The following is a 9,706-nucleotide window of genomic DNA, read 5'->3' as shown; positions in this document are numbered from 1 at the left end:
TTGTATATTTTGGAGATTAATCCTTTGTCAGTTGCTTCATTTGCAAATATTTTCTCCCATTCTGAGGGTTGTCTCTTTGTCTTGTTTATGGTTTCCTTTGCTGTGCAAAAGCTTTTAAGTTTTATTGGGTCCCATTTGTTTGTTTTTATTTCCAGTTCTCTAGGAGGTGGGTCAAAAGGATCTTGCTGTGATTTATGTTATAGAGTGTGTCTGCCTATGTTTTCCTCTAAGAATTTTATACTGTCTGGCTTTACACTTAGGTCTTTAATCCATTTTGAGTTTATTTTTGTGTATGGTGTTAGGGAGTGTTCTAATTTCATTCTTTTACATGTAGCTGTCCAGTTTTCCCAGCACCACTTATTGAAGAGGCTGTCTTTTCTTCATTGTATATTCTTGCATCCTTGATCAAAGATAAGGTGACCATATGCTCATGGGTTTATCTCTGGGCTTTCTATCCTGTTCCACTGATGTATATTTCTGTTTTTGTGCCAGTACCATGCTGTCTTGATTACTGTAGCTTTGTAGTATAGTCTGAAGTCAGGGAGCCTGATTCCTCCAGCTCTGTTTTTCTTTCTCAAGATTGCTTTGGCTATTTGGGGTCTTTTGTGTTTCCATACAAATTGTAAAATTTTTTGTTCTAATTCTGTGAAAAATGCCATTAGTAGTTTGATAGGGATTACATTGAATCTGTAGATTGCTTTGTGTAGTATAGACATTTTCACAATGTTGATTCTTCCAATCCAAGAACATGGTTTATCTCTTAATCTCTTTGTATTGTCTTTAATTTCTTTCATCAGTGTCTTATAGTTTTCTGCATACAGGTCTTTTGTCTCCTTAGGTATGTTTATTTCTAGGTATTTTATTCTCTTTGTTGCAATGGTAAATGGGAGTGTTTCCTTAATTTCTCTTTCAGATTTTTCATCATTACTGTATAGGGATGCAAGAGACTTCTGTGCATGAATTTTGTATCCTGCTGCTTTACCAAATTCATTGATTAGCTCTAGTAGTTTTCTGGCAGCATCTTTAGAATTCTCTATGTATAGTATCATGTCATCTGCAAACAGTTGCAGTTTTACTTCTTCTTTTCCAATTTGGATTCCTTATTTCTTTTTCTCCTCTATTTGCTGTGGCTAAAACTTCTAAAACTGTTGAATAATAGCAGTGAGAGTGGGCAACCTTGTCTTGTTCCTGATCTTAGTGGAAATGGTTTCAGTTTTTCACCTTTGAGAATGATGTTGGCTGTGGGTTTGTCATATATGGCCTTTATTATGTTGAGGTAACTTCCCTCTATGCCTACTTTCTGGACAGTTTTAATAATAAATGGGTGTTGAATTTTGTTGAAAGCTTTTTCTGCATGTATTGAGATGATCATATAGTTTTTATCCTTCAGTTTGTTAATATGGTGTATCATATTGATTGATTTGAGTATATTGAAGAATCCTTGCATTCCTGGGATAAACCCCACTTGATCATGGTGTATGATCCTTTTAATGTGCTGTTGGATTCTGTTTGCTAGTATTTTGTTGAGGATTTTTACATCTATGTTCATCAGAGATATTGGCCTGTAGTTTTCTTTTTTTGTGATATCTTTGTCTGGTTTGGTATCACAGTGATGGTGGCCTCATAGAATGAGTTTGGGAGTGTTCCTCCCTCTGCTATATTTTGGAAGAGTTTGAGAAGGATAGGTGTTAGCTCTTCTCTAAATGTTTGATAGAATTCACCTGTGAAGCCATCTGGTCCTGGGCTTTTGTTTGTTGGAAAATTTTTAATCACAGTTTCAATTTTAGCACTTGTGATTGGTCTGTTCATATTTTCTATTTCTTCCTGGTTCAGTCTCGGAAGGTTGTGCTTTTCTAAGAATTTGTCCATTTCTTCCAGGTTGTCCATTTTATTGGCATATAGTTGCTTGTAGTAATCTCTCGTGATCCTTTGTATTTCTGCAGTGTCAGTGTTACTTCTCCTTTTTCATTTCTAATTCTGTTGATTTGAGTCTTCTCCTTTTTTTTTTTTTTTGATGAGTCTGGCTAATGGTTTATCAATTTTGTTATCTTCTCAAAGAACCAGCTTTTAGTTTTATTCATCTTTGCTATCGTTTCCTTCATTTCTTTTTCATTTATTCTGATCTGATTTTTATGATTTCTTTCCTTCCGCTAACTTTGGGCATTTTTTTGTTCTTCTTTCTCGAATTGCTTTAGGTGTAAGTTTAGGTTGTTTATTTGAGATTTGTTTCCTGAGGTTGGATTGTATTGCTGTAAACTTCCCTCTTAGAACTGCTTTTGCTGCACTACATAGGTTTTGGGTTGTTGTGTTTTCATTGTCATTTGTTTCTAGGTATTTTTTATTTCCTCTTTGATTTCTTCAGTGATCTCTTGGTTATTTAGTAGTGTATTGTTTAGCCTCCATGTGTTTGTATTTTTTACAGTTTTTTTCCTGTAATTGATATCTAGTCTTATGGCCTTGTGGTCGGAAAAGATACTTGATACGATTTCAATTTTCTTAAATTTACCAAGGCTTTATTTGTGACCCAAGATATGATCTATCCTGGAGAATGTTCCATGAGCACTTGAGAAGAGAGTGTATTCTGTTATTTTTGGATGGAATGTCCTATAAATATCAATTAAGTCCATTTGGTATAATGTGTCATTTAAAGCTTGTGTTTCCTTGTTTATTTTCTGTTTGGATGATCTGTCCATTGGTGAAAATGGGGTGTTAAAGTCCCCTACTATGATTCTGTTACCGTCAATTTCCCCTTTTATGGCTGTTAGCATTTGCCTTATGTATTGAGTTGCTCCTGTGTTGGGTGCATAAATATTTACAATTGTTATATCTTCTTCTTGGATTGATCCCTTGATGATTATGTAGTGTCCTTCTTTGTCTCTTGTAATAGTCTTTATTTTAAAGTCTATTATGTCTGATATGAGAACTGCTACTCCAGCTTTCTTCTGATTTCCATTTGCATGGAATATCTTTTTCCATCCCCTCCTTTCAGTCTGTATGTGTCCCTAGGTCTGAAGTGGGTCTCTTGTAGACAGCATGTATATGGGTCTTGTTTTTGTATCCATTCAGCCAATCTATGTCTTTTGGTTAGAGCATTTAATCCATTTACATTTAAGGTAATTATCGATATGTATCTTCCTATTACCATTTTGTTAATTGTTTTGGGTTTCTTTTTGTAGGTCTTTTCCTTCTTTTGTGTTTCCTGCCTAGAGAAGTTCCTTTAGCATTTGTTGGTTTGGTGGTGCTGAATTCTCTTAACTTTTGCTTGTCTGTAAAGGTTTTAATTTCTCCATCAATCTGAATGAGATCCTTGCTGGGTAGAGTAATCCTGGTTGTAGGTTTTTCCCTTTCATCACTTTAAATATGTCCTTCCACTCCCTTATGGCTTGCAGAGTTTCTGCTGAAAGATCAGCTGTTAACCTTATGGGGATTCCCTTGTATGTTACTTGTTGCTTTTCCCTTGCTGCTTTTAATATTTTTTCTTTGTATTTAATTTTTGAAAGTTTGATGAATATGTGTCTTGGTGTGTTTCTCCTTGGATTCATCCTGTATGGGAATCTCTGTGCTTCCTGGACTTGACTGACTATTTCCTTTCCCATATTAGGGAAGTTTTCAACTATAATCTCTTCAAATATTTTCTCAGTCCCTTTCTTTTTCCCTTCTTCTTCTGGGACCCCTGTAATTCGAATGTTGGTGTGTTTAATGTTGTCCCAGAAGTCTCTGAGAGTGTCCTCAATTCTTTTCCTTCTTTTTTCCTTATTCTGCTCCGTGGTAGTTATTTCCACTATTTTATCTTCCAGGTCACTTATCCGTTTTTCTGCCTCAGTTATTCTGCTATTGATTCCTTCTAGAGAATTTTAAATTTCATTTATTGTGCTGTTCATCATTGTTTGTTTGCTCTTTAGTTCTTCTAGGTCCTTGTTAAATGTTTCTTGTATTTTCTCCATTCTATTTCCAAGATTTTGGATCATCTTTACTATCATCACTCTGAATTCTTTTTCAGGTAGACTGCCTATTTCCTCCTCATTTGTTTGGTCTGGTGGGTTTTTACCTTGCTCCTTCATCTGCTGCATATTTCTCTGTCTTCTCATTTTGTTTAACTTACTGTGTTTGGGGTCTCCTTTTCGCAGGCTGCAGGTTCATAGTTCCCGTTGTTTTTGGTGTCTGCCCCCAGTGGGTGAGGTTGGTTCAGTGGGTTGTGTAAGCTTCCTGGTAGAGGGGACTGGTGCCCGTGTTCTGGTGGATGAGGCTGGATCTTGTCTCCCTGGTGGGCAGGACCCCGTCCAGTGGTGTGTTTTGGGGTGTCTGTGACCTTATTATGATTTTAGGCAACCTCTCTGCTAACGGGTGGGGTTGTGTTCCTGTCTTGCTAGTTGTTTGGCATGGGGCTTGCAGCACTGGAGTCTGCTGGCCGTTGGGTGGAGCTGGGTCTTAGCATTGAGGCGGAGATCTCTCTCGCCAATTGATATTACGTGGGGCCGGGAGGCCTCTGGTGGACCACTGTCCTGAACTCAGCTCACCTCAGAGGTGCAGGCCTGACGCCCAGCTGGAGCACCAAGACCCTGTCAGCCACACAACTGGAAATACATTTGCTCTTGATTTTTGCATGTCCCTGGCCTGTGAACGTAAGAGACTTGTCTTCTGAAGCTGTTAAGACAAGTAGTTCTCTGCACCTGCCCACCAGAATCTTAAAAGTTTATATAGAGGCTCTAACTAGGTTTCAGTCGTATATTCAGTGCTGATGGTGTCAACACTGCCTTACTTTCTCAAAGGCTGCATCCTTGGGTATACTATTTTTAAATTAATTTCAAATATTTAAACAATTTACTCAGTTTCTTAGTTAATTTCTAATCCAGTAAATACCAGTAGAACAAACCCATGTTAACAAAAGCTCTTGCAGTTCTCAATTATTTTTAAGAGTGTTAAAGGGATCCCAAGACCAAAAGTTTTGAGAACTGCTGAATTAGGAGATAAAGCACTCTGAAGTTTAAAAAAACAAATACAAACCCCTCACTTATTTATGTTCACTTCTTAAACATGCTTAATTAAATACATGATAACTCAATTTGGTATGCAGATCTTGCTTGAAAGTATTTTCAACACTCCATACCCTGAATATACATCTCCTTTGCATTCTGATGACCCGTGTGTGTTGACTGGTAGAAGGCTGTAAGTTTGCCTGAAAAGAAGCAAGTGTTGCCCTTGGACAGGCAGCATCGGTCTCATCTGGGATCTTGTTTGGACTAGAGAGTGCCAGGCCCTACCACAGACCTAGTAAAGCAGTGTTTAGAAGACTCCCAGCTGATCCTATGCACACTGAAGTCTGAGAAGCAGTGATTCTCAACAGGGGCTGATTTTAGACTCCAGGGAACTCTTGCCAATATTGGGAAACAATTTTGGTGTGAGAATTGGGGGAGGAGACTGCTACTGGCATCTAGTGGGCAGAGGCCATGGATGCTGCTCAACATCCTACAACACACAGGACAGCCTCCCACAGTAAAGGATTCTCCTGCCCAAAGTGTCAGTAGTGCAGGTGGAGAAACCCTACAGTAACTAGTGTAATTCATCTAACCCTTATCACACAGTCCCAGATCTCTTCCTGTATATCACTTCTGTTGTCCATGCCTATATTTCTACTTTGTGTCTTCTCTGGATCATGTTTATGGAGACCTAATTCTGTCAATTACTAGGAATCATCATTTGCCTCGCTATGTCTTATGGATCTACTTTCTACATTGGGGTAATAGCGATACACTTGAGAGGGTAAGCCCCTTCCCGGGCAGGGAATGTGTTGTACAAATGTTGTATCCTACCCATTTTGAGTCTCTTGGTGTGAAGGTGTTGTCTTCCTTTAATAAAATAAAACACAGCTTCTCTAAGGTTTTAGCATCAGAAAGAAAATCTCCAGGTGAGCGCTGGGGGAAGGCTGCTGACCAAAATCCCTGATAAGCCCCTTTCCTATATGTTTCACCCTGCCTTTGGCATAGTATTCCTTTCAAATAGCAGAGATAAACTGGACTTTTCCTAAAGATTACTAAGTAGCAGAGGGGGCCAACAACAACAACAAAAATAAGAATCACGAACTTCCGAAGTAACAAGTTCTCAACAGATGACAGCTACCATGCCATAAGGTTATTAGGCCATAACCTGTCCAACTTTCTGGCTTAGGATCCCCTTTCCAAATTCCCAGGGATTCTAGTCAGCTACTTTTTGGAGGAATCAGTAGATAATGACTAGGGTTGATGGTCAGTACTTGGATAAAGTAGGCTTCGTACTGCTTCAAATGCACTTTCAGCATATAATATCTATAAAATCAATATTTATGAGAAAGTAGGTGTGGAAGCTTTTTAAAGACCAGTTGCGTCTTTTCAATGTTACAGTAATATTCATAATACATGTTTAATGAATAGGGAGCATTTGGGAAATACGTAAGCGTATTTTTGGCTGTCACAGTGAACTGGGAAATACTGCATGGGGTCCACTGATGCCAGACCAAACCTTTTTACAAAAAAACCAATTGTTTTCTTTCCTAACCAACTTTTGACTCTCCCAGCTCACGCTTCTTATGTAGGTAAAAGCTCGTTTGTATTTATTTGAGTCGAGAACCAATTCTAATTCACATGTAAACATGTATGCCTTGCAGAGTTTTAATTCACGGCGAATTTTCCAGGAATGCCACTAATATTGTTTTGGTTGATATTTGAAAATCAGGAGCTGTTTACCAATTCAGAAAACCACACCACCTACAACAACTCCACTCGTTGCACTTGAGTCACCAGTATCAGTTTACGTTTATGGCATTCTTAGTGCTTCTATATTTTTCACAAAGATGTACAAATTTAGCCCTTATTTTAAAAATACTATATGTAATTTAGATATTAAGAAAAGAGGTTGAGAGTATTCAGCTGAATATTTGAAAATATCATTGGCAACATAGTTTTTTTCTAATTCATCTAGATGAACCCATCAAGACCAAGTGAATATTTTATAAAGAGAGACACAGAGTTGGCAAAGATACAAACTTCAGAGCTTTAAGGAAAGTTTGGAAATCATAGTATTGTCCTTGAGATGTTTTTTTGATCCAATCTGAAGGATATGAGGTACCGTTTCTTATAGAATAGCACAAATGATACTGTGGAAATCCAAACAATATAAGGGAAAATTAATTGTAACTGCTGTATAAGAAGTTATTTTTATGAGAGAAAGAAACGTAAATGTTTTCTTCTGTTAATTGAGCAATAATGTTGTATGTAGGAGAATCTATGAGAAATCCAGAAGTAGAAAATAGGCTCTGAAATGATCTACAGTCAAGAGAATGTTGCAAGTGAATTGCAAGACACCTCTATGATAATGAAGCTTTACTGACCACAAATGTTAAGGTTCATGGGAATAAAAACATTGGGCAGAAAATTTATTTCCATATGTATGGACGTTGGATCCTAAGAGTTGTGAAAATTTGAAATTCTTTAAAAATGTTTCACAGGAAGACCTTTTTCCTTTTCCAGTGTCATTGGGCAGCAGACGGAGCTGCAGCTACAGTCTGCCAGCAAAGTAGGGTTGTAAACATCTCACAAGTAGCAACAGCCCCATTGGTAAGTCACTGCATTACTCGTTGACGACCTCACTCCCCAAAAGCTTAGTGAAAGGCCCACAAGTCAGTGAATGTTATCACTGCTACTAATAAAATTTAAATTAATGCCTTGAGTAAAAGATTCTTTTGTAAACTTTGCAATAACATTGAAAAGGAGTTTGACTATCTTATCCTACATATAGAAATAAGATGGTGATTCCAAAGAAAATTGTTTTAAAATATTTTATTTATTCTTTAATACTAACATGCTTTTTTGTTTTCAATCAGTAAAAATTAAATAGTGGCATCAAAATATTATGAAGAGATTTGACATATATTGCATGTGTATCAGAAATGTTAAATCAAGTCCTTAATCTGCAAGTGAGATTGATATTATTAAAGAGGAAGGGATTAACATGAGATTTTTCAACAAACTTACTTGATTTAAGAGAAGTTCTCTTGCCCAGAATTTTCCCAGTTCCGTTATCTATAGCAGATAAGACTAGGTCTAAGATACTGGTTTGGGATTATATTGCTAATTTTGATGCTATTTTAAAAAAATGAGTAGATCTAAAAGTCAGTATGGATCTACAATATCAGATTTGGTGATTAATCCACTTGAAAATGATGAAAGATATTAGCCAATGTTTGCAGAAAATGTTAATTGGGCTAAAACATGATTTGGGGACAAAAGAATTATTTAATTACGGAAAGATTTGGATTCAGCTAGGACTTCCGTTCATCCTCCTTTAACATGAGAGCTACATTATTTATTATAGTATTTCCAAAGGCATATTTAGGTGAAGAGTTTCACTAAACAATTCTGGCAAAAGCAACAAAATGTAAGAGAACATCTGAGATTTCTTTTAACGGAATTAGGACATCATTAAATTTCATCAATCAGGTTTTTTAAAATATTTGAGATTATTACCCTCTGTTTTAGTTTGGGTCTCCCCAAAAGCAGACTCTGAGGCAAAGTTTCAAATTCAGTTTCAAGTTTCTCTGGCAGTGGTCCTAGAAAAGACCACTGGGAGAATGGAAAGGGAAGGATGGATGCCAATAGAGATGAATTATCAAAAAACTTAGCACTGTGGGCAACTGAGCCAGCGCTCCACAGTCATGGTGCCAGAGGGGGAGGCAGCTGGGGTATTTATCCACTGACTCCCATCAGTTACTAAGGGCTACCCCCAAGCGGTGCAATTCCCCAGCACTTCCAGCCCCTGACGTGAGTGGGCAGAGAGGCTCTGGTGGCAGAGCCAGCGCTGCGGTTGGGAAGTATGCTCTCACGCAGTTGGGACTCATGACAGGGCACTGACACTACTGCACCGTCCTGCCTCTGGCTTTCTCGTTTGTGTAGCACAATGGTAAGAAAGCTGTGCTGAGAAAATTACATACGGAAATCAGGGTGTGGGGTTTTTTTACGGAAGTGATGGGTTGATGTGCCTTTTTCCCTCCAGTCTTCAGTACCCACCTTAGAAGTCCACCGCATCACTTCTCTAGAGTTCTTTCCTTCCTTCCTTCCTTCCTTCTTTCCTTTTTTTCTTTCTTCCTTTTTCATCTCTGTGTTCTATCACATAGTAAAGGATGTGGTCTCCAGGGTCTGAGTTTTAGAGACAGAACTTATGCCGTAACATGTGGTGGGATTTCAAAACAGGAAATCAGTTTTCTATCAAACTTCATCACTACCCCTCAAAACATAGGGAAGTATGTTAGAGCAACTAATAAGGAGCCTGATTGTGAGACAGTCAGACTTCCTCGTCTTCTTCACCCTGACCATCTGCTCTTTCTTGGAGGCTAAGTGAAGGTTACTTCTCTTTCTCATGTCACATACAAACATGTCTGGTCTCTTGGTACCACACATGTACCTTCTCATCCTCCATTAGTTATTTTTCTGCTGTGCATTCATTTTTCTATACATCCTGTGTGGCATCACTGCTGATCTTCTTACTTCTCTTATATACAAACTAATATATTTACAGGTGAATGCAAGCATTTGTCTCCTAGTGTAGTCATGTCCCAACACCCACAGATCAAAATATGTATTATTTTCTTATACATTTCTTTCCTTTGTTTCATCACATCAAAGTAAGGGTGTTGTATTGATTATTAAAATTATGTATAGCATATTTTTCTTGACTT

Source organism: Lagenorhynchus albirostris, chromosome 18 (genome assembly GCF_949774975.1).
Source record: "Lagenorhynchus albirostris chromosome 18, mLagAlb1.1, whole genome shotgun sequence".
Taxonomy (NCBI): domain Eukaryota; kingdom Metazoa; phylum Chordata; class Mammalia; order Artiodactyla; family Delphinidae; genus Lagenorhynchus; species Lagenorhynchus albirostris.
The sequence above is the reverse complement of the archived record's forward strand: the minus strand, read 5'-3'. Positions refer to the sequence as shown.